Genomic DNA, 26301 nt, shown 5'->3' with positions numbered 1-26301 from the left:
AGACAGACTGAACTCGAGAAGTGATCTGTGAGTACTCTCCCGGACATCCCCAAGCCGATCCGTTGGGATCAGACTGTGTATGCCGGCTTGGTTCTGGGGGAGCATTGTGGCAAACCTAGCCACTTCTGAACTATATTTGTTGCAGGTTGTCCGTAGGCTGAATGTATAACGTGTTCCGTTGACTGTATGTGTATTGTACTGTGACCGTTCGCATGCTGGCAGCCGTATGCCGCCAGCATACAAAGCATTCGTACGACGAAACATGGCTATCCGGGCCGTTCGCCGTACGAATGTGGACTCCCCAGGTAGACCACACATTCACAGGTCGTGTGGCACCAATTAACCGATTGCAACATTGTTGCAATCGGTAATTAAGGGCTCTCTCCGTTACACCAGTGCTGTCAATAGTTAAAAGATTTATGGATAAGTAAGTCCCTACATGATAGTACAACTAACAACATGGGTTAGCTCCACATACAATAATTGATAATGTTCTATGGTGCTTAACCTCAGAAAGATCCAAGATAATGGTTCAGCTCAGACAGATTTCTGACAGACGGCGATTAGCCAGTTAAATATCACAAAAGCTGCCTAGATCATAGCAGCGTATTGATAATAAATTAAGGTTGCTGTCAAGCAGTAAAGTGTAAAATAAGGGGTTGCTGACCTGGCTTCGTTTTTTCTCCAAGATACCTAGCAGTATATCTAGTGTAACAACGGCTGCCTGCACTGAGTTATCTTATGCTTTACCACAGTGGAGCACAAAGTAGTAGCTCACCTGTGAAGGACTGCTGACAGGCAGCAGGTAACCGGTTAAAAGTCACACAAGTAGCCTAAGTGCTAGCTGCATCTAAATAATAGGTCAAAGTATAAAGAGAGGGTTTGCAAACAGTTTTGAACAGGTTGCCTAGGTAGTAGAAAATATACAGACAGTGACAGAGGAAGGCGTATAGAATAAAGATTCCCGAGTCTTGTGCCTTCGAGGGCACCCCTTAATCCAGAGCCCCTGACGTGCACGTTTCGCCAGTGAAGCTCATCAGAGGGGAGTCCCCTCTGATGAGCTTCACTGGCGAAACGTGCACGTCAGGGGCTCTGGACACATACTGACACATTATTGATGTCGGCACCTAACTCTCTGCTTATCAATTGCTAAATTACCGACATCAAGTTCTTTCATGTCCAGCATCTCAGAAGTGCATATTGGAGACTCTTAACACTAATTTATGTGCTCTGTACATACTTTATTTCTCTTTCTTTTTCCTTTATTATGTTCATGGGGGGAGATTGATAAGACCAGGCATTTTATTAAGGGGTGCCCTCGAAGGCACAAGACTCGGGAATCTTTATTCTATACGCCTTCCTCTGTCACTGTCTGTATATTTTCTACTACCTAGGCAACCTGTTCAAAACTGTTTGCAAACCCTCTTTATACTTTGACCTACTATTTAGATGCAGCTAGCACTTAGGCAACTTGTGTGACTTTTAACCGGTTACCTGCTGCCGGTCAGCAGTCCTTCACAGGTGAGCTACTACTTTGTGCTCCACTGTGGTAAAGCATAAGATAACTCAGTGCAGGCAGCCGTTGTTACACTAGAATATACTGCTAGGTATCTTGGAGAAAAAACGGAGCCAGGTCAGCAACCCCTTATTTTACACTTTACTGCTTGACAGCAACCTTTATTTATTATCAATACGCTGCTATGATCTAGGCAGCTTTTGTGATATTTAACTGGCTAATCGCCGTCTGTCTGAGCTGAACCATTATCTTGGATCTTTCTGAGGTTAAGCACCATAGAACATTATCAATTATTGTATGTGGAGTTAACCCATGTCGCTAGTTGTACTATCATGCAGGGATTTACTTATCCATAAATCTTTTAACTATTGACAGCACTGGTTTAGCAGTCGTCCTATCTCCCCCCTCTTGTTACAGCTATTAGTGATATATAATATAGTATCACTTCTATTACTTGGGAATACACCGATGTTATATTATAGCAAAACAGTATTGCTTCAGCATTAGTGTTATTATGTATACACTTTCACAGCTTGTATAAGTAGTCAGAGTTTTACTCACTGTATAGTCTCCACCCACTCCTGTTGTTCATATGATTTTTCTTTAACATATTTTTATTTTAGATTTATTTATTAAAAGTTACTTTTTAAGCCTATACTCTTCTCAGTAAATCATACACAGGTAGAATGGCATTTTTTTCTTTTTCTTTTTCTTTTTTTGTTTATTCTCTATGATATTCACTATTTAGGAGTTACCCCCGCCCCCCCCCCTTTTTGTGCCCTCTACCTTGTGATATCTAAATTTTGGCCCTAGGTTATTTCTTTTCATTTTCTTCGTATAACATTTTTAGGGTCCTAGGACCCAGGTTTTAATACCATAACCAAAGAGCCACCTTATAAGTAAATAAGAACGAACATCCTGAGGGATGGCATTCTATTTAACACAGATCCCAAACTTAGATTTTGGTTCAAATGAGATAATAGATGTTTTCTCATTGAACCCACTCCCTAACCCTAATCCAACTGATATAAATGAGATATTTTTCTCGACCCAGAATCTTTATGAAGATCAAATTAAAGGTTTTTGGGAGTTGGCAAGTCTGAAGCAGTATGTTGAAAAAAAGCTGGTAGCCCGTGGGTTAAGACTAAATATCTCCACACCAGACAAAGTAAACACAGAAGAGAAACTGACAGGTTGGAACAACATTCTTCTTGACTGTTCCTTTAAATTAATGCTATGCTTAATCCAGCTAGAGCAAAATCATTTTGAGACTATTAACAAAAACCTTAATGATCAAATCACGTTAACTAAAGAATTTCAATCAAAACCTGACTACAAACCCATGGAGGCACAACTCCAAAAAAATCTGGAAAGCTTCACTAAACTTATTAGGGAGAAAAAACATTTTAAATTCCAGAGGGACCATAAAGACTTCTGTGAGGGTAACATTTTTAAAGCTATACCCAAATCAAGAAAAAGAACTAACAGTAGAAACTCCTCTACTTCTGATTACACTGATTGGTCAGACTCAAAGTCTGCAAACAGTAATAGTAACAGCTCCAACTCCTACAGATCAAGGAATTAGAATCAAACACCTAAAGGTATTTTACGAAATCAGGATAAATCAGTATCATTTCTGAATAAACCCCCCTTGACTGCTACAGAATTGGAATCTAGATCAGGGTCCTCTTCCTCCTCTCCCTCTCCTTTTTTGGACCAAACTTGGCAAAACTCTCAAAAGCCATAATTTAAGAGACAGAAAAAATGGGGTTACAGGGGAAACAGGGATCGTTAAAAGCAGCAGGTCTAATGGTTCCCACAGAAAACAAAGTCATAAATCTATCCAAATTTCAACTAAATACTACACATCTGTCCCTTCTAAACAAAGGGCTCTCCTTTGTACCCACACCTAATACTGACAAATCTAACTGGTTAAAAGATACTAACCTATTTGGTAGAAAGTTGGCATTGAGTGCTCTACATAAGAGAAAAGAAACTCTACTTGCCAGGGACATGGGTGTAGCACCAGAAGACTACCCACATTTGAGAACACTAGTCACGTTACTGGACGATCAAGACAAAGACCCACCTCTCACAAATCTAAAACCACAAAGTTGGTACACTCCAAACTTTAAAGAGGTGACAAACATTGACCTTTTTATTCAAATGACATGTAATGAAATTGAACAACTACCTCCTGACAAACCTATACAAACTAATAATCTATCACATGAAGAGACACGTGCTTTAAAAGAATTGAGATCAAACCCCAACCTCGTAATTAAACAATCTGACAAAGGAGGTAATATTGTACTAATGGCAAAAGAAAAATACATTGAAATGTGTATGGCCCACCTTTTTGACACCTCATGCTATGAGAAGCTTCCAAATGACCCTACTGCTTCATACCTGAAAACTCTCAAGTTACTACTTAATGAAGCAAGAGATAGTGAGATAATCTCTCAAGATGAGTTCAAGTTTATTTGTCCAAATAACACACCTATGGTAGCGACTTTTTATTGCTTACCTAAAATTCACAAAAACAAAAATAATCCACCAGGAAGACCAATAATTTCGGGTAATAACTCACTCACTGAACAAGCGAGCAAATTCATGGAGAAAATACTCCACCCATTTGTAAGTGATCTCCCATCCTATATTCAGGACACTAAACAGACATTACTCACTCTTGAGAATCTCACTGTCCCCCCATACACTCTTCTAGCCAGCATGGATGTAGTCTCTTTATACAATAACATCCCTCACAAAGTAGGCCTTGAAGCCACCCAATATTTCTTAGAAAAATCATCCAAAATCACAGCATCCCAAAAGGTTTTCCTTATGGAACTATTGAGTTTTATACTAACTCACAATTATTTTGTGTTCAACGGTACCTACTACCTGCAAACTAGGGGCACGGCCATGGGAAGTGCTTGTGCCCCTAGTTACGCTAATCTGTATTTAGGGTGGTGGGAAGCCACAATTTTGAAAAATACGTTACAGACAGGATTTGATAAATTCATCATTAGTTGGCATCGTTACATAGATGATGTCCTGATATTTTGGACTGGCTCAGTAACACAGTTCGAGGAACTAGTCTCGATACTGAACATCAACACTATTGGCCTACAATTAACTCATGTCATCAGTGAGGACAGACTAGAATTTCTGGATTTGGTTATTAATCTATCCCAAGGGGGTGAAGTAGATACCGAACTTTACAGAAAACCTACTTCATGCAACAATTTCTTACATTGGAACAGCCATCACCCTTACAAACTCAAGGCAGGTATTCCCTACGGGCAATACCTGAGGGCAAAAAGAAACTGCTCGAAAGAAGAAACCTTTATAAAAGAAGCTAAGAACCTAAGGCTTTGCTTCAAACAGCAAGGCTATCCAAACAAAATCCTTAAAAGGGCATTCCAACGAGTCTCTAGTATGGACAGATCAACTAGTCTCAGAAATTACAAAGTGAAGGATACTAAACCTACAATTAGATGCATAGGCACTGTTACAAATCACTATTTGTAACTGGCCCTTTAAATGGAACATTGCCCTGCTTCCCTGGATTGTGGAGAAGCCTATTTGCCAGCCTCCTGCCTCATGACTATGGCCCCTGGAAGATTGTGCCCCTGAAAACTTATTAACTTTTATTGGGTGTGTATGGCCCTTTAAGAACCGTCTGGGGACATATTGTGACTTTGCTGAACAATACCCCTTTAAGACTATGTCCCCAGACCTGTAAAATAACTTGCCCCTGGCCTTCCGCCTCTTGGTTCAGTAAATAGGGCTTACTGAACCAGGTACCACACAGGCGGACCACCCAGAAGTTAAAGTGTGCAGGCAATTTACCTCCCAGGTTGTGAGGTTACTGCAGGTTCATTGCACGTGGCGGCGGCCATCTTGGTTCAGTCGAACGCGGTCAGCGGTGTATGCTAAAGATTCTGTGGAACTGAAATCGGCTACACATTTTGCCGAACACCGCTGACCCTTACCTTCTCCTACACTTCGTTTTTCAGCTCCAGAGACTGAGTCCCGTTCGAAAAGTCGTTTTTCGGCATGAAATTGACCGACCGCACAGCCCAAATCTATGGAACTGTTTTGGGAAGGAAATTGTGCTTGAGGTCGGTCATAAAGGGACCTCCAGCTAACTTTTGATCCACTGGAGGGATTTGCCTGATTTTTGGAAGTGTTTATGTTTGATGTATGCTGAGTCTGAATATGTAATTGTTATGGAGATTGAATGTATAGTTTTAAAGTTACAGTGTATGTGTGAAAACTGTATTTTTACTCTATGCTATAATTATGTTATGTGTTTATCTGAGGGGAGGAGACGTGGGGGTGGTACCATGTATGTGATTGGTTAATTTCATCCTCCCCCTGGGAGTGTCCTGTATGTACCTTTTTGTAATAAAAAGCAGGCTGGGTGTCCCAGTCCTGAGTTCTTCTTGACCCTTCAAAACGTAGCCTTGTCTCGTTATTGGAGGGAATTGGTGTATCACACTGGGGATTGCTATGCTCTGCATATTCCCCTGAGCTTAATCACTTAGCTCTTGTAAGAGCTTGTCCCTGCTTCGTCCTGAAGGGAGATAGCTGCAGCCCATAGGCGTGCGCAGCCTATTGCATTAGGGTGTGCACCCTAAAGCACAAGCACACGCGGCGTATATATATATATATATATATATATATATATATATATATATATATATATATACACATAAATACACACACAGACACAAAGCTGTGTGAGGGTGCTGTTAGTGTGATGTGTGTGTGAGGGTGCTGGTAGTGTACTATGTGGGTGAGGGTGTTTGTGTGTGCGTGCTTGTGAGGGTGCTGTGAATGTACTGTGTGTCAGGGTGCTGTTTGTGTGTGTGCACTTGTGAGGGTTCTGTAAATGTACTGTGTGTGAGGGTTATGTTTGTGTGTGAGGGTACTGGTAGTGTGCTGTGTGTGTTTGTTAGGGTTCTTTTTGTGTTTGTGAGGGTACTGTTAGTGTGCTGTGTGAGTGTGAGAGTGCTGTTTGTGAAATTTGTGTGAGAGTGCTGTGTGTGTGGGTGCTGTATGTGTGTGTGGGTGCTGTGTATGTGTGTTGGTGATGTGTATGTGTGTTGGTGCTGTGTATGTGTGTGGGTGCTGTGTATGTATGTCTGTGGGTGCTGTATGTGTGTAGGTGCTGTGTATGTCTGTGGGTGCTGTATGTGTGTAGGTGCTGTGTATGTCTGTGGGTGCTGAATGTGTGTTGGTGCTGTGTATGTGTGGGTGCTGTATGTGTGTGGGTGCTGTATGTGTGTAGGTGCTGTATGTGTGTAGGTGCTGTGTATGTGTGTGGGTGCTGTGTATGTGTGTGGGTGCTGTGCATGTGTGTGGGTGCTGTGTATGTGTGTGGGTGATGTGTATGTGTGTGGGTGCTGTGTATGTGTGTGGGTGCTGTGTATGTATGTATGTGGGTGCTGTATGTGTGTGGGTGCTGTATGTGTGTAGGTGCTGTGTATGTCTGTGGGTGCTGTATGTGTGTGGGTGCTGAATGTGTGTTGGTGCTGTGTATGTGTGTGGGTGCTGTGTATGTGTGTAGGTGCTGTGTATGTGTGTGGGTGCTGTGTGTGGGTGCTGTGTATGTGTGTGGGTGCTGTGTATGTGTGTGGGTGCTGTGTATGTGTGTGGGTGCTGTGTATGTGTGTGGGTGCTGTATGTGTGTGGGTGCTGTGTATGTGTGTGGGTGCTGTGTATGTGTGTGGGTGCTGTGTATGTGTGTGGGTGCTGTGTATGTGTGTGGGTGCTGTGTATGTGTGTGGGTGCTGTATGTGTGTGGGTGCTGTGTATGTGTGTGGGTGCTGTATGAATATGTAATTGTTATGGAGATTGAATGTATAGTTTTAAAGTTACAGTGTATGTGTGAAAACTGTATTTTTACTCTATGCTATAATTATGTTATGTGTTTATCTGAGGGGAGGAGACGTGGGGGTGGTACCATGTATGTGATTGGTTAATTTCATCCTCCCCCTGGGAGTGTCCTGTATGTACCTTTTTGTAATAAAAAGCAGGCTGGGTGTCCCAGTCCTGAGTTCTTCTTGACCCTTCAAAACGTAGCCTTGTCTCGTTATTGGAGGGAATTGGTGTATCACACTGGGGATTGCTATGCTCTGCATATTCCCCTGAGCTTAATCACTTAGCTCTTGTAAGAGCTTGTCCCTGCTTCGTCCTGAAGGGAGATAGCTGCAGCCCATAGGCGTGCGCAGCCTATTGCATTAGGGTGTGCACCCTAAAGCACAAGCACACGCGGCGTATATATATATATATATATATATATATATATATATATATATACACATAAATACACACACAGACACAAAGCTGTGTGAGGGTGCTGTTAGTGTGATGTGTGTGTGAGGGTGCTGGTAGTGTACTATGTGGGTGAGGGTGTTTGTGTGTGCGTGCTTGTGAGGGTGCTGTGAATGTACTGTGTGTCAGGGTGCTGTTTGTGTGTGTGCACTTGTGAGGGTTCTGTAAATGTACTGTGTGTGAGGGTTATGTTTGTGTGTGAGGGTACTGGTAGTGTGCTGTGTGTGTTTGTTAGGGTTCTTTTTGTGTTTGTGAGGGTACTGTTAGTGTGCTGTGTGAGTGTGAGAGTGCTGTTTGTGAAATTTGTGTGAGAGTGCTGTGTGTGTGGGTGCTGTATGTGTGTGTGGGTGCTGTGTATGTGTGTTGGTGATGTGTATGTGTGTTGGTGCTGTGTATGTGTGTGGGTGCTGTGTATGTATGTCTGTGGGTGCTGTATGTGTGTGTGCTGTATGTGTGTAGGTGCTGTGTATGTCTGTGGGTGCTGTATGTGTGTAGGTGCTGTGTATGTCTGTGGGTGCTGAATGTGTGTTGGTGCTGTGTATGTGTGTGGGTGCTGTATGTGTGTGGGTGCTGTATGTGTGTAGGTGCTGTATGTGTGTAGGTGCTGTGTATGTGTGTGGGTGCTGTGTATGTGTGTGGGTGCTGTGCATGTGTGTGGGTGCTGTGTATGTGTGTGGGTGATGTGTATGTGTGTGGGTGCTGTGTATGTGTGTGGGTGCTGTGTATGTATGTATGTGGGTGCTGTATGTGTGTGGGTGCTGTATGTGTGTAGGTGCTGTGTATGTCTGTGGGTGCTGTATGTGTGTGGGTGCTGAATGTGTGTTGGTGCTGTGTATGTGTGTGGGTGCTGTGTATGTGTGTAGGTGCTGTGTATGTGTGTGGGTGCTGTGTATGTGTGTAGGTGCTGTGTATGTGTGTAGGTGCTGTGTATGTGTGTGGGTGCTGTGTATGTGTGTGGGTGCTGTGTATGTGTGTGGGTGCTGTGTATGTGTGTGGGTGCTGTATGTGTGTGGGTGCTGTGTATGTGTGTGGGTGCTGTGTATGTGTGTGGGTGCTGTGTATGTGTGTGGGTGCTGTGTATGTGTGTAGGTGCTGTGTATGTGTGTGGGTGCTGTGTATGTGTGTGGGTGCTGTGTATGTGTGTGGGTGCTGTGTATGTGTGTGGGTGCTGTATGTGTGTGGGAGCTGTGTATGTGTGTGGGTGCTGTGTGTGTGTGGGTGCTGTGTATGTGTGTGGGTGCTGTGTATGTGTGTGGGTGCTGTATGTATGTGGGTGCTGAATGTATGTGGGTGCTGAATGTGTGTTGGTGCTGTGTATGTGTGTGGGTGCTGTATGTGTGTAGGTGCTGTGTATGTGTGTGGGTGCTGTGTATGTGTGTAGGTGCTGTATGTGTGTAGGTGCTGTGTATGTGTGTGGGTGCTGTGTATGTGTGTGGGTGCTGTGTATGTGTGTGGGTGCTGTATGTGTGTGTGCGTGCTTGTGAGGGTGCTGTGAATGTACTGTGTGTCAGGGTGCTGTTTGTGTGTGTGCACTTGTGAGGGTTCTGTGAATGTACTGTGTGTGAGGTTTATGTTTGTGTGTGAGAGTACTGGTAGTGTGCTGTGTGTGTTTGTTAGGGTTCTTTTTGTGTTTGTGAGGGTACTGTTAGTGTGCTGTGTGAGTGTGAGAGTGCTGTTTGTGTAATGTGTGTGAGAGTGCTGTGTGTGTGGGTGCTGTATGTGTGTTGGTGCTGTGTATGTGTGGGTGCTGTATGTGTGTGGGTGCTGTATGTGTGTGGGTGCTGTATGTGTGTGGGTGCTGTATGTGTGTAGGTGCTGTGTATGTCTGTGGGTGCTGTGTGTGTGGGTGCTGTGTGTGTGGGTGCTGTATGTGTGTTGGTGCTGTGTATGTGTGGGTGCTGTATGTGTGTGGGTGCTGTATGTGTGTGGGTGCTTCATGTGTGTGGGTGCTGTATGTGTGTGGGTGCTGTATGTGTGTAGGTGCTGTGTATGTCTGTGGGTGCTGTGTATGTGTGTGGGTGCTGTGTATGTGTGTGGGTGCTGTGTATGTCTGTGGGTGCTGTGTTGGTGCTGTGTATGTGTGTAGGTGCTGTATGTGTGTAGGTGCTGTATGTGTGTAAGTGCTGTGTATGTGTGTGGGTACTGTGTATGTGTGTAGGTGCTGTATGTGTGTGGGTGCTGTGTATGTGTGTGGGTGATGTGTATGTGTGTGGGTGCTGTGTATGTATGTCTGTGGGTGCTGTATGTGTGTAGGTGCTGTGTATGTCTGTGGGTGCTGTATGTGTGTAGGTGCTGTGTATGTATGTGGGTGCTGAATGTGTGTTGGTGCTGTGTATGTGTGTGGGTGCTGAATGTGTGTTGGTGCTGTGTATGTGTGTGGGTGCTGTAGAAACATAGAAACATAGAAACATAGAATGTGACGGCAGATAAGAACCATTCGGCCCATCTAGTCTGCCCAGTTTTCTAAATACTTTCATTAGTCCCTGGCCTTATCTTATAGTTAGGATAGCCTTATGCCTATCCCACGCATGCTTAAACTCCTTTACTGTGTTAACCTCTACCACTTCAGCTGGAAGGCTATTCCATGCATCCACTACCCTCTCAGTAAAGTAATACTTCCTGATATTATTTTTAAACCTTTGTCCCTCTAATTTAAGACTATGTCCTCTTGTTGTGGTAGTTTTTCTTCTTTTAAATATAGTCTCCTCCTTTACTGTGTTGATTCCCTTTATGTATTTAAATGTTTCTATCATATCCCCCCTGTCTCGTCTTTCCTCCATGCTATACATGTTAAGATCCTTTAACCTTTCCTGGTAAGTTTTATCCTGCAATCCATGAACCAGTTTAGTAGCCCTTCTTTGAACTCTCTCTAAGGTATCAATATCCTTCTGAAGATAGGGTCTCCAGTACTGTGTACAGTACTCCAAGTGAGGTCTCACCAGTGTTCTGTACAATGGCATGAGCACTTCCCTCTTTCTACTGCTAATACCTCTCCCTATACAACCAAGCATTCTGCTAGCATTTCCTGCTGCTCTATTACATTGTCTGCCTACCTTTAAGTCATCAGAAATAATCACCCCTAAATCCCTTTCCTCAGATGTTGAGGTTAGGACTCTATCAAATATTCTGTACTCTGCCCTTGGGTTTTTACGTCCAAGATGCATTATCTTGCACTTATCCACATTAAATGTCAGTTGCCACAACTCTGACCATTTTTCTAGTCTACCTAAATCATTTTCCATTTGGCTTATCCCTCCTGGAACATCAACCCTGTTACATATCTTAGTATCATCCGCAAAAAGACACACCTTACCATCAAGACCTTCTGCAATATCACTAATAAAAATATTAAAGAGAATGGGTCCAAGTACAGATCCCTGAGGTACCCCACTGGTGACAAGCCCAAGCTTCGAATATACTCCATTGACTACAACCCTCTGTTGCCTGTCACTCAGCCACTGCCTTACCCATTCAACAATATTGGAATCCAAACTCAAAGATTGTAGTTTGTTGATAAGCCTTCTATGTGCAACAGTGTCAAAAGCCTTACTGAAATCGAGGTAAGCAATGTCTACTGCACCACCCTGATCTATAATTTTAGTTACCCAATCAAAAAAATCAATAAGATTAGTTTGGCATGATCTCCCTGAAGTAAACCCATGTTGTCTCTGATCTTGAAATCCATGTGTTTTTAGATGTTCAACAATCCTATCCTTTAACATGGTTTCCATCACTTTCCCCACTACTGAAGTTAGGCTTACTGGCCTATAGTTGCCCGACTCCTCCCTATTACCTTTCTTGTGAATGGGCACAACATTCGCTAACTTCCAATCTTCTGGGACTACTCCTGTTATCAATGATTGGTTAAATAAATCTGTTAATGGTTTTGCTAGTACACCACTAAGCTCTTTTAATAGCTTTGGGTGTATTCCATCAGGTCCCATTGACTTATTTGTCTTTACTTTTGACAGTTGAAATAGAACCTCTTCCTCTGTAAACTCACGTGTAATAAATGACTCATTTATCCTTTTTCTTAACTGAGGTCCCTTTCCTTCATTTTCATCTGTAAATATCGAACAAAAATATTTATTGAGGCAGTCAGCTAGACCTTTATCCTCATCTACATACCTTCCTTCTTTTGTTTTTAATCTAACTAATCCTTGTTTTACTTTTCTTTTCTCATTTATGTATCTAAAAAAGGTTTTGTCCCCCTTTTTTACTGACTGTGCTATTTTCTCTTCTGTGTGTGATTTGGAAGCTCTTATAACTTGCTTAGCCTCTTTCTGCCTAATCTTATAGGTCATTCTGTCTTCCTCACTCTGGGTTTTTTTATAATTACTAAATGCTAACTTTTTGTTTTTTACTATTTTGGCTACATCTGCGGAGTACCACAGTGGTTTCTTGAATTTTTTGCTTTTACTGACAAGCCTAATGCAATTTTCTGTTGCCTTCAGTAGTGCAACTTTTAAATAATCCCATTTCTTTTGGACTCCATTTAAATTGCTCCAGTCTGATAATGACTCCTTTACACATATTCTAATTTTGGAAAAGTCTGTTTTTCTAAAGTCTAAAACTTTTGTTTTTGTGTGGTGTGACTCAGTCACTGTTCTTATATTAAACCACACTGACTGATGATCACTGGATCCTAAACTTTCACCTACAGTAATATCTGATACCAAATCTCCATTTGTTAACACTAAATCTAGTATGGCCTCTTTACGAGTTGGCTCCTCAACGACTTGTTTTAGAGACAATCCCAGTAGGGAGTTTAGAATATGTGTGCTCCTGGCACAAGTAGCTATTTTTGTTTTCCAATTTATATCAGGAAGATTAAAGTCACCCATGATGATAACTTCCCCCTTCATTGTCATTTTAGCTATTTCTTCAACTAGTAGATTATCTAACTCTTCAATTTGTCCTGGGGGCCTATAAATCACACCTACACGAGTTACTGTGTGATTACCAAATTCTAACGTAACCCAAACTGACTCTATGTTCGCCTCACTAACCTTTATTAGGCTAGATTTTATGCTATTCTTTACATACAGGGCCACCCCTCCCCCTTTCTTGCCTTCCCTGTCTTTTCTATATAAAGAGTACCCTGGTATTGCTATGTCCCAGTCATTTTTCTCATTATACCATGTCTCAGTAACAGCGACTAAATCTACACTATCAGTTGCCATTATTGCCACAAGTTCATGGATCTTATTCCCTAAACTGCGAGCATTTGTAGACATGACTCTAAGCTTATCATTTTTTAACACACTTGCTACAGGCACCTTCTGTCCTTGTTTTGGGGGACAATTGGATTGATGTTTTATCACCCTTTTGCCCCCCCCTCCTAGTTTAAATACATCCTAGCAAAACCTCTGAACTGCTCACTGAGAACATTTGTTCCCTTTTGAGAAAGATGCAAACCATCTTTTTTGTACAGTTTATTTCCATTCCAAACAGAGCTACCATGAGCAATAAAGCCAAATCCTTGCTCCCGACACCATTCACCAAGCCACAAGTTAAAGTCCCTAATACGCATCCGCCTGTCATTCTGAGTGTTATGCACAGGCAGAACTTCAGAGAATGACAATGTGGAAGCAACCTGCCGTATATCATTGGCAAAAACACTAAAAACTTCCTTAACCTCTGAAACCTCATTGCAAGCCAAGTCATTTGTCCCTAAATGGACAAGTACATCCAATTCCCCTTCCTGCTTTGCTTGCTTAACAATATTACCGATACGTCTCCTGTCTCTGTGAGCAGTAGCTCCGGGAAGACACCTCACAAGACCACCATTGTCCATCTCCACACCTCTTATGATGGAATCCCCCACCAACAACTGCTTTCTATTAGGCCTCACCAAGCCTCTCTGCACAACACCACTAGCCTCAGTGCCTCTCTGCACAACACCACTAGCCTCAGTGCCTCTCTTCACAACACCACTAGCCTCAGTGCCTCTCTTCACAACACCACTAGCCTCAGTGCCTCTCTGCACAACACCACTAGCCTCAGTGCCTCTCTGCACAACACCACTAGCCTCAGTGCCTCTCTGCACAACACCACTAGCCTCAGTGCCTCTCTGCACAACACCACTAGCCTCAGTGCCTCTCTGCACAACACCACTAGCCTCAGTGCCTCTCTGCACAACACCACTAGCCTCAGTGCCTCTCTGCACAACACCACTAGCCTCAGTGCCTCTCTGCACAACACCACTAGCCTCAGTGCCTCTCTGCACAACACCACTAGCCTCAGTGCCTCTCTGCACAACACCACTAGCCTCAGTGCCTCTCTCCACGACACCACTACACTCTGAAAGTGCAGAAAATGAATTATGTAGAGCAACAGACTGTGCAATATGCCTTTTATCCACAACTCCAAGTCTACCAGATCCTACAGTAATCCATCTGCCATTCCTAGTATGTCTCTGCGGCAGTGGCTTTGCAGCAGTTCCAGCCTGAGTTTGTTTACCAGATAATTTACAAATCTCAGACTTCAAAAATACAATCTCCTGCCGCAAAATAGAGAACTGTCTACAGATTAGACAACAACCAAACCTCCAAAAAGTGGAACGTGAAACAAATGCAAAGCAACTATTACACTGAACTAAGTCTGCCATTCCAATGAGGTGAATAATTTAAATCAAACAAACCTTAACTGTATGTGTGTGGGTGCTGTATGTGTGTGGGTGCTGTATGTGTGTAGGTGCTGTGTATGTGTGTAGGTGCTGTGTATGTGTGTGGGTGCTGTGTGTGTGTGTGTGCTGTGTATGTGTGTGGGTGCTGTGTATGTGTGTGGGTGCTGTGTATGTTTGTGGGTGCTGTGTATGTGTGTGGGTGCTGTGTATGTGTATAGGTGCTGTGTATGTGTGTGGGTGCTGTGTATGTGTGTGGGTGCTGTATGTGTGTGGGTGCTGTATGTGTGTGGGTGCTGTATGTGTGTGGGTGCTGTGTATGTGTGTGGGTGCTGTGTATGTGTGTGGGTGCTGTATGTGTGTGGGTGCTGTGTATGTGTGGGTGCTGTGTATGTGTGTGGGTGCTGTGTATGTGTGTGGGTGCTGTGTATGTGTGTGGGTGCTGTGTATGTGTGTGTGCTGTATGTGTGTGGGTGCTGTATGTGTGTGGGTGCTGTATTTGTGTGGGTGCTGTATGTGTGTGGGTGCTGTATGTGTGTGGGTGCTGTATGTGTGTGGGTGCTGTATGTGTGTGGGTGCTGTATGTGTGTGGGTGCTGTATGTGTGTAGGTGCTGCGTATGTCTGTGGGTGCTGTGTATGTGTGTGGGTGCTGTGTATGTCTGTGGGTGCTGTGTTGGTGCTGTGTATGTGTGTGGGTGCTGTGTATGTGTGTGTGTGCTGTGTATGTGTGTGTGTGCTGTGTATGTCTATGGGTGCTGTGTATGTGTGTTGGTGCTGTGTATATGTGTGTGTGGGTGATTGTGGGGGGTGGAGGTGGGGGTACATTATTTAATATCCCCCCTCCCTTCTTACTTTATGTGGGGAGGGGGGATTCTTGTTCCTTGTCCCTGGTGGTCCAGTGGAGGTGGGGGCAGATCAGTTATCCCCCCTCCCTTCTTACCTCATGCCTGGGAGGGGGGATCCTGCTGCTGCCATCCATCCCTGGTGGTCCAGTGTAGAGTGAACTCTAGCCCCGCAGGGCTAGAGTTCACTCACGCGAGATCTGAGCGTTGCCGCGGCAACGCTCAGATCTCGCGAGAGGAACCCGGCGGAGCTGCTGGCAATAGCTCCCCGGGTCCTCTCCTGCCTCCCTCACTGCCTGTGAGACGGTGAGGGGAGGCTGAGAGCAGAGCCGGCACTCGGATAGCGCCGGCTCTGCATGAGCCGGCAGGGGAGATCCTGAGATCTCCCCTGCCGATTTCCATACATAGGCGTGCCGCGGGGATTAGGGTGTGCCCAGGCACACCCGGCACACCCCGTGCGCACGCCTATGCTGCAGCCTGCGGTGCTTATGGTGTCTGGTGGAGTGCTTGGAGTCCTCTGGAAGCGCTAGGAGCATCCATCAACGGAGGGTACTCGGTCGGAGTACAGGTGATCCGTTACATTGGTGGCAGCGGTGGGATGGCGTCCTAGTGCGAGGAGAAGCAGCTCAGAGACACCGGTAACGTGTGGAGTTGTGCAGCGTCCCTATCTTCAGCAACATAATGGAACCAGCAGTGGCTACAGCAAGCATGGCGTATAGCTACTCTGTACTAGAGTTTGGCACGATGGTAGGGTTGCGCCTGAAGTTTTACGGACCCAATCCAGAGGAGAAATACGTGCGGTTCGTGTGGGACATGGTGACCCGGAACCTACAACACAGGGCGTTGAGGGAAGGCCAGTGGGCACGTTGGGAGAAACTCCAGCCACAGGTAGAGTGGGACGAGGACGAAACCGAAGTGGCCGGTGGAGATGGGACCGAGGTCTCTCTACCGGCCCTACAGGGATGCTGGGCACCCGGCCCAGATCCCCAGCGGCAGTATGATTTACAGGGAGGGGAGACAGTCGGTCTCACTCCCCAGCGGCAGTGTGTGTTACAGGGAGCTGAAGGTGTAGTCCTTCCTCCCCAGCGACAGTGTGTACCCCAGGGGGCCGAAGGTGTCGTCCTTCCCCCCCAGCGGCAGTGTGTACCCCAAGGGGCCGAAGGTGTCGTCCTCCCCCCCAGCGGCAGTATGTACCCCAGGGGGCCGAAGGTGTCGTCCTTCCCCCCCAGCGGCAGTGTGTACCCCAGGGGGCCGAAGGTGTCGCCCTTCCCCCCCAGCGGCAGTGTGAACCCCAGGGAGCTGAAGTTGTTGTCCTTCCCCCCCAGCGGCAGTGTGAGTTACAGGGGGCCGAAGGTGTCGACCTTCCCCCCCAGCAGCAGTGTGTCCTACAGAGAGCAGAGACAGTTGGTCCCTCTCTCCAGCAGCAGGACAATGTTACAGGAGTGGAGACAGGCGGTCTCCCTCTCCAGCGGCAGCCTGTGTTTCAGGGAGAGGAGCACAGCAACCCCTCTCCCCAGCCGCAGCTTACCCTAACAAGGGGAGACACCAATCTCCCAGACGGCGCAGATGGGACCGTGGTCTCTGTGCCTGACCTACAGGGATGCTGGACAGCCTGTCCAGATCCCCAACTACCCTCACCGGGACAACAGGAGGAGGGGGTAAGTACAAACTCCCCTCCCCAGCTAACTCCTAGCGTGGCACCAGGGTTAACAGAGGCGATTTTAACCCCTACTGACGTCCATGTTCCCTTGGCTACTGAGCCGGACTATGTTCCCAGCACCCCAGCAGAAGAGCTGGCAGCTGGGCAGAGTGCAGTTGGCCTCTGCCCTACCTTTGTCCCTGATCCAGATCCTGATGTCCTACAGGCTATCCCAGCAGAAGAGCTGGCATCAGGGCAGAGCGCTGCTGGCCTCTGCCCTTCCAGTCCCCACAGCATGTTACCACATCACCACAGCAAAATACCTAGGTGCAGTAATTGTGTCTTGTGGGTGGGTCACCCTTGTACCTGTTTGTTGTGGGTGGGCTACTCTGGCATTTGGTTATTGTGGGTTGGTGGATCGACTAACGGAGGCACTGACCACAGAAGGTCAGGTGCCTGGTTAGTCTTCCCCCGAAAGGGGAGATGTGTTACAAATCGCTATTTGTAACTGGCCCTTTAAATGGAAAATTGCCCTGCTTCCCTGGATTGTGGAGAAGCCTATTTGCCAGCTTCCTGCCTCATGACTATGGCCCCTGGAAGATTGTGCCCCTGAAAACTTATTAACTTTTATTGGGTGTGTATGGCCCTTTAAGAACCGTCTGGGGACATATTGTGACTTTGCTGAACAATGCCCCTTTAAGACTATGCCCCAGACCTGTAAAATAACTTGCCCCTGGCTCTCTCCTACTTGGTTCAGTAAATAGGGCTTACTGAACCAAGTACCACACAGGCGGACCACCCAGAAGTTAAAGTGTGCAGGCAATTTACCTCCCAGGCTGTGTATGCGGTCAGCGGTGTATGCTAAAGATTCTGTGGAACTAAAATCGGCTACACATTTTACCGAACACCGCTGACCCTTACCTTCTCCTACAATTCGTTTTTCAGCTCCAGAGACTAATTCCCGTTCGAAATGGGACTTAGTCGTTTTTCGGCATGAAATTGACCGACCGCACAGCCCAAATCTATGGAACTGTTTTGGGCAGGAAATTGTGCTTGCGGTCGGTCATAAAGGGACCTCCAGCTAACTTTTGATCCGCTGGAGGGATTTGGCTGATTTTTGGAAGTGTTTATGTTTGAAGTGTGCTGAGTCTGAATATGAAAAAATTAAATTTTTTATGGAGATTGAATGTATAGTTTTAAAGTTACAGTGTATGTGTGAAAACTGTATTTTTACTGTATGCTATAATTATGTTATATGTTTATCTGAGGGGAGGAGACGTGGGGGTGGTACCATGTATGTGATTGGTTAATTTCATCCTCCCCCTGGGAGTGTCCTGTGTGTACCTTTTTGTAATAAAAAGCAGGCTGGGTGTCCCAGTCTTCAGTTCTTCTTGACCCTTCAAAACGTAGCCTCGTCTCGTTATTGGAGGGAATTGCTGTATCACACTGGGGATTGCTATGCTCTGCATATTCCCCTGAGCTTAATCACTTAGCTCTTGTAAGAGCTTGTCCCTGCTTCGTCCTGAAGGGAGATAGCTGCAGCCTGCAGTGCTTATGGTGTCTGGTGGAGTGCTTGGAGTCCTCTGGAAGCGCTAGGAGCATCCATCAATTGAGGGTACTCGGTCGGAGTACAGGTGATCCGTTACAGGCACTTATGATCAACTATGGAATCCCATTCGAAAAATCTATGCAGACAATTGGCCGATACTCACCCACAACAAAGAGGTGGCCACTAATCTTTCTATATTCCCAAGTATCACAGCAAGACGAGCTAGACGAGCTAACAATCTGCGTGACCTGCTAGTTCATAGTCATCTTGAACCAAAACCATCACCTAAGACATGGCTACAAGAAACAAAGGGAATTTTTAGATGTGGGAAATGTAAGGCATGTAGGTTTATCAAACCATCAAAATCAGTCTTATGCACCAATACGCAGAAAACACATCCGATTAATGATTTTGTTAATTGCAGCACCACAAAAGTAGTTTACATCATTACTTGTAGCTGTAAACTACAATATATAGGAAAAACCTTCCAAGAACTGAGAAGGAGAATCCTACAACATGTGAATTCCGTCTCAAACCTAAACATTTCCACTCCTGTCTCCAATCACATAAGGAACTTCCATAACTCGGATGCATCTCATCTTACGTTTCAGGTTTTAGAACGTATCCACCTGAACACTAGAAAGGGTAATTTTAATCTCACCCTATTAAGGAAAGAATCCAGATGGATACATGAATGTAAGACCTTATCCCCCTTGGGACTAAATGAAGAATTTTATTTTACCCCCTTCATTCACAAATAAATGCATAATTATTCATTATCAATATTAATTTAGGTCTATTACAAACATTCTCTTTCCTAAAATCTTAAAATCCTAAAAACTTTCATTAATGTTACATTTTAGTCAACAAGTTTGGGAATCCACTAATATATCTGCACTAATCAGTAAATAGTTTAGCAGATAAACGTTGCTATGTTCGTTCAACTAACTATGTCACTATTGTTAATCACTTATAAGTTAAAACAATGACATTACAGTCATTTTGCTAATCACTGTTACTTACACTTTTCCACCTTTTTTTTTATAATCAATCATTTTAATATTCAGTAAAAAACCATAAGATTCAGGTAAACATAGGGTTAATTAGTCAATTATTTCTTAATGGTTGAGATTCCCTCCCCAAGCTACCATTGGTCAGAATCCTGAAAATCTCCCAATCAATTAAGAGCTTATGATTTAAATACTCCTATACTTGCCTGCATCTGGTTCCCCTCTGATGAGCTTCACTGGCGAAAGGTGCACGTCAGGGGCTCTGGACACATACTGACACATTATTGATGTCGGCACCTAACTCTCTGCTTATCAATTGCTAAATTACCGACATCAAGTTCATTCATGTCCAGCATCTCAGGAGTGCATATTGGAGACTCTTAACACTAATTTTATGTGCTCTGTACATACTTTATTTCTCTTTCTTTTTCCTTTATTATGTTCATGGGGGGAGATTGATAAGACCAGGCATTTTATTAAGGGGTGCCCTCGAAGGCACAAGACTCAGGAATCTTTATTCTATATGCCTTCCTCTGTCACTGTCTGTATATTTTCTACTACCTAGGCAACCTGTTCAAAACTGTTTGCAAACCCTCTCTTTATACTTTGACCTACTATTTAGATGCAGCTAGCACTTAGGCTACTTGTGTGACTTTTAACCGGTTACCTGCTGCCTGTCAGCAGTCCTTCACAGGTGAGCTACTACTTTGTGCCCCACTGTGGTAAAGCAAAAGATAACTCAGTGCAGGCAGCCGTTGTTATACTAGAATATACTGCCAGGTATCTTGCAGAAAAAACGAAGCCAGGTCAGCAACCCCTTATTTTACACTTTACTGCTTGACAGCAACCTTAATTTATTATCAATACGCTGCTATGATCTAGGCAGCTTTTGTGATATTTAACTGGCTAATCGCCGTCTGTCAGAAATCTGTCTTAGCTGAACCATTATCTTTGATCTTTCTGAGGGTAAGCACCATAGAACATTATCAATTATTGTATGTGGAGCTAACCCATGTCGCTAGTTGTACTATCATGCAGGGATTTACCTATCCATAAATCTTTTAACTATTGACAGCACTGGTTTAGCAGTCGTCTTATCTCCCCCCTCTTGTTACAGCTATTAGTGATATATAATATAGTATCACTTCTATTACTTGGGAATACACTGATGTTATATTATAGCAAAACAGTATTGCTTCAGCATTAGTGTTATGTATACACTTTTACAGCTTGTATAAGTAGTCAGAGTTTTACTCACTGTATAGTCTCCACCCACTCCTGTTGTTCATATGATTTTTCTTTAACATATTTTTATTTTAGATTTATTTATTAAAAGTTACTTTTTAAGTCTATAATCTTCTCAGTAAATCATACACAGGTAGAATGGCATTTTTTTTCTTTTTCTTTTTCTTTTTTTGTTTATTCTCTATGATATTCACTATTTAGGGGTTACCCCCCCTTTTTGTGCCCTCTACCTTGTGATATCTAAATTTTGGCCCTAGGTTATTTATTTTCATTTTCTTCGTATACTAATGCTGATGAGATTTCAGAATTGTGGAATCATAATTAGCAAGACAGAATAATATATTTAAGGATTTCAAACTGTAGCTGACATGAAGGAATTATATTGATTTGCCAAGTTTAGCATATCAAGGTATTATCCTGAGATATTAGACACATCCTTACTCATTCAGGGATACGTTTTGAATATACTAAGACATTGCAGTGAGTTGTAATCTTAGTTGTTAAATACTAAATTAAAGTGATTGTAAGGCTTACAATTTTTGTGGTTACTGGATGGTGATAAAGAATGGTTAATTGATTCCTGTGTGAGATGATTAAACTTTGTGTTTTATTATGAAATGCTTAACCCCTTAAGGACACGTGACATGTGTGACATGTCATGATTCCCTTTTATTCCAGAAGTTTGGTCCTTAAGGGGTTAAAGTGGTTTACTCTGGAAGAATTCGGAAAGCAGTGAACTTAACTGTGCTGATCCTATCTACCTAACCTGTAGCATCAGTTAATGGCTCTGTTCTGCTTTCTGTGTGATATTTTTCTAATCTATGTTGATACAATGTCAGTTAAGTTCTAGGGGTGATATATGAATTTTCATCCGTATAATTCCTTTGGAAATGGATTTTGACATTGTTGAATACTGTTACTAATAGTCCATTGATTATTCATGTGTACTAAAATCTGTAGTTACTTGCTAATTAAGCTGAGTCGCTGACCCCTACTGGTAGATAATTTATGCATGGACTGATAATGCACCACCCTAAGCCAAGTGATTTAGAAATCTGCTTTGTCGGTTATTGTTGCCATAGATTTGTCACATTTAATGCCTATTGCTATACCAAATATTTACTTATTATTGTCATGCATGTTACATATTTCTATAATCGGTTGTGATTAATGTGTGAAGTATAAATCCTCTAACAAACATGCTCCAGGGTCTATAAGAGTTAAAATAGTGAGTAACTCTTAGCTTTAAACCAATCAAGGGGGTACAGCGCCAAAATATTGATATTAGATATTAATACAAATTATAAATGTTTTGATAATTGATATGAAAATAATATTTGTAATATATATTGCCCTATAAATATTCTCACAAGGTTCGCTCCCTATTGGTAGAGGGGGGGCACAGCTTATATCTTTAGAGTTGGGAATCATCGTATCCCCTTGAAACCACCCCCAACGAACCCCAAAGCCCATCATCCAGACTTTTAGGACTCAGTAAAAATTTTAGATTCTGGCCCCATATTATTCACTCTGTTCTGACATTAAACAGACAGATCCTCCCATTACACACAAAGTATTAAATCATAGTAATATGATTTATATTGTGCCAGCTTATCACGTACACTTTGTTACCATCAGACCATCTTCCTTCCCATTTTCCATCTTTATTTAATCCTGTGCGAAATAATCCGATCCAGAAATCCTGCTCTGTGATCCGTATCAGTCTCTGCCACAATATAAATATAAATAGAGATAGATAAAGATCATATATTAGATATTTGTGCAGAGTAGAAATGTAGTATTTATTTTACACTGGAAGCATAACATGCAGTGTGTATAGAAGTACTAGACATGAAATAAAAGTACGGCTTATTCAGTAAAATAAACTAGATTTGCTTTTAAAACATGTTTTCTTTACAGATAGTACTCCTGGGTCCAGATTTGTTAACATGGACCTGTGGAAAAAATAACTTACCTTAAATTATTCCAATATACATTGAATACACCATATATCACAAAGATACATTCAGAAGTAGTTATGGTAGGGTGTGGAACGGCACTCTGTCCCTTTAAGTAGTATGTAGCTGGGTGCAACTCAGACAGTCTCCGTACCAGAGACCAAAATGCTGAATAACAAAATAGAAGGAAAGTCAAGGCACTCCAAGATACAAATCAGGCAATTTTATTGAACGCACTCCATCGCAACGTTTCGACCTACACGGTCTTTGTCAAGCTTGACAAAGACCGTGTAGGTCGAAACGTTGCGATGGAGTGGGTTCAATAAAATTGCCTGATTTGTACCTTGGAGTGCCTCGACTTTCCTTCTATTTTGTTAAAGATACATTCAGAGGCATAACTAGAATCCACCTGACCCTGGTGCAACAGTTGAGCCCTCCCCCATGTGTCTCATTCCCTCCCAGCCCCTCCATGTGTCTCAGTCACCTCCGGGAATAATGGCATTTGTGGCATCCGCCATATTGGATGTACCTCTGTTGGGCTTGCAGACACTAATCGAGCCGCAGCAGATCTCTGACGGAGCTTGGAAGCTTTCAGGGTGGTGACTGGAATCTAAAGGGGGGTTTAGCGGGGTATAAGGGGCATGTTTGGAGCCTCACCTGCAACTTACTGGAAGGTTGGATGCATCTCCTTTCTATACCGCCTGTTTAAAAATATGGAAGTGGAACGCAGATTTGCGTTCCACTGAGAAAATAAGCAGACATTAGACAATGTTGTAACGGACCGTTTCAGCATAAAAGGGAATAAATCGGTTTAGGCGATAATCCCCTTTTCCCAAACAAGGCACAGCTACTATAAAAGCACCAAAACTCACGAATTCGGATATAAATGAATGCACCAAACTCCCGAACTGCATACAAGGGAATAAGGTAGCACTCCAGCTGGAACCTCACGAATAGCTGCTAGCAGATGAATAGGGAAAAGCAGACATCAGCTTACACTCCTTAGCAATCAATCTCCAACAGCATACAGTGAATCCCCCCAAGAACGAGACAAGGCTCCGTGTTGAAGGTCAAGCAGTGGTCTGTTTATTCAGGGCTACCTGCCCCTGTATTTATGCAGGTCTCCCACCTGGTGGACACTCCCCTAGGGGACCAGATGGAAGACTGAAACAGCAGACAGACATGTATCATTTTCGTACACACAGCCACAATACTTTCCCACAATGCATCCTGGTTTCCTCCTCCCTGCCCTGGAGATAATTAATGAAGTAATTCAATTATCTCCTAAGACAAAGGCCAGACTCCATTATGCACATGGTGACACAGAAACAGACTATCACTTTAAAATACATACAGACACATTTTATACATAAAACACAGACATGTAACATATCCCCAGATAGCTCAGGTCTGGGTGCACATTATTAGGTGAATGGCACCCAGACCACACAAATACATTTTAATTGCCATGGAGCTAAAGTCTTTAATTATACGAACAGGCTCCATGGCAGGCTATCTGGGTTACTACAGTTCACATAAAACATAAACTACCGAATTTCCCTGCATTCACCAAATCCATTCGAATTAGAACCAGGGGCTGGAGGTTCAGCGGTGCCTGCACGTAAAAGTGTCCGATTTTGGTGCATGAAAGCCGGGCAGAAAAGTGTTGGCTGCCCGGGGAGCTCCAGAACAGCGCCACCTAGCGGCCGCTAAGTGTAACAGCGGCCACACAGTTAACAGGCAATTAACCGCAGCTTCAGGGAGGTAAATGGAGGGCACACTCCAGCTTCTGGGTGGCCAATTAACAACGCCGGCCGGCTTCCCACGGCTCTGGGGAGGTTGGTGAACGGCTGTTTGTTCGGTAGATGAAATCTACCGAACTGCTGTGCAGAAAGGGAGAAATAAATCATTCTGCACAGTAAAATTAACCCTTTAGCTGCCGGTCCATAGTCCAGAGGTAGCAGGCGGGCAACCAGGCTCCTCCAATACAATGTGGCGAGATTGGTTTCGTCACATCTCTCCCCCTTTCCAAAAAGACTAACAGGGTACCTGACCTCCTGCCGGTCAGTGCCCTTGTTAGTCCAGCAACCCACCCACAAAGCAAAAAAAAACAGTACAGCCCACCCACAATAAATAGTTACTACACCTGGGTAGAGGAGAAGTTTGTCCCGGTCCAGGTGCCTCACCACGGCTGTGTAGGGGACTGGTAGGCTGCCTTGGTGGGTTGCTGAGTGGGCAGAGACCAGCGGTACTCTGTCCTGGTGCCAGCACTACCACCGGAGTAGTCTGGTTGGAGCCTGGTTGCTGGAGACGGACTGTCTCCCCCTTAGTTGCATAGCTCTGCTGCTGAGTGGGGAGACCGGTTGTCTCCCCCTTGGATACACAGCTCTGTCGTGGGGGGGTAGGACCGACCATCCCTACCCCCTGTGTGGTAAGTGCAGAGACCACGGTCCCATCTGCACTGGTGGGGGGTTTACAGTCTCCCCCTGGTACATTAAGCTGCCGCTGGGGAGAGGGGGTAACAAGTTCCTCTCCCGATAGAACACTCTGCACATTAATGATCCGCCGCTGGGGAGAGGTGGTAACAAGCTCCTCTCCCATACATATTCCTAGTCTTTGCGGAGGGAGACCGACTGTCTCTCCTCCCAATACAGAGTCCTGCCGCTGGGGAAAGGAGACAGGGCTCTCTATTCCCTGCTGGATACTCTGCCGCTGGAGAATGGAGACTGGGCCCCCAATTCCCGAAAACTCACGCTGCCGCTGGGGAGGGAGGACGCTGCTCTCCTCTCCCTGTATTCCACATTGCCCTCCTGGCATATCACTCTGCTGCTGGGGGGCAGGAACAACTACCTCTGCCCCCTGTAACTCAGCCTGCCGCTGGGGAGGGAGGCCACTGCTCTCCTCTCCCTGCACTTCACATTGCCCTCCTGGCATATCACTCTGCTGCTGGGGGACAGGAACAACTACCTCTGCCCCCTGTAACTCAGCCTGCCGCTGGGGAGGGAGGACGCTGCTCTCCTCTCCCTGCACTTCACATTGCCCTCCTGGCATATCACTCTGCTGCTGGGGGGCAGGAACAACAACCTCTGCCCCCTGTAACTCAGCCTGCCGCTGGGGAGGGAGGCCACTGCTCTCCTCTCCCTGCACTTCACATTGCCCTCCTGGCATATCACTCTGCTGCTGGGGGGCAGGAACAACTACCTCTGCCCCCTGTAACTCAGCCTGCCGCTGGGGAATGGAGACTGGGCTCCCAATTCCCTGCAGGCTCGGTGGAGAGACCTCGGTCCCATCTCCACTGGCCACCTGGGGTTCTTCCCAGTAAAATTGTACAATATCTTCCCAGCTGAAGGGGTCTGGATCTGGGTCTGCGCTTCCCTGTTGAGCCTTCTCACTGGAGTGGAACAGATTTTGGTAGTCCTGTTCCAGCTCCATCTCTCGGGTTACTAGGTGGACCAGGTCTTGCTCAATTTCATGAGTGTCGTCCCAGTCATACCTGCTCTCCCTCCACTCAAAGAGATCACTGAACCGGGCTTGTGTGGGGCTCCCAAATTCAGGCTCTGCAAAAGTCTCCCAT

This window comes from Pelobates fuscus, chromosome 5 (genome assembly GCF_036172605.1).
Source record: "Pelobates fuscus isolate aPelFus1 chromosome 5, aPelFus1.pri, whole genome shotgun sequence".
Classification (NCBI taxonomy): domain Eukaryota; kingdom Metazoa; phylum Chordata; class Amphibia; order Anura; family Pelobatidae; genus Pelobates; species Pelobates fuscus.
This window is presented reverse-complemented; position numbering follows the sequence as displayed.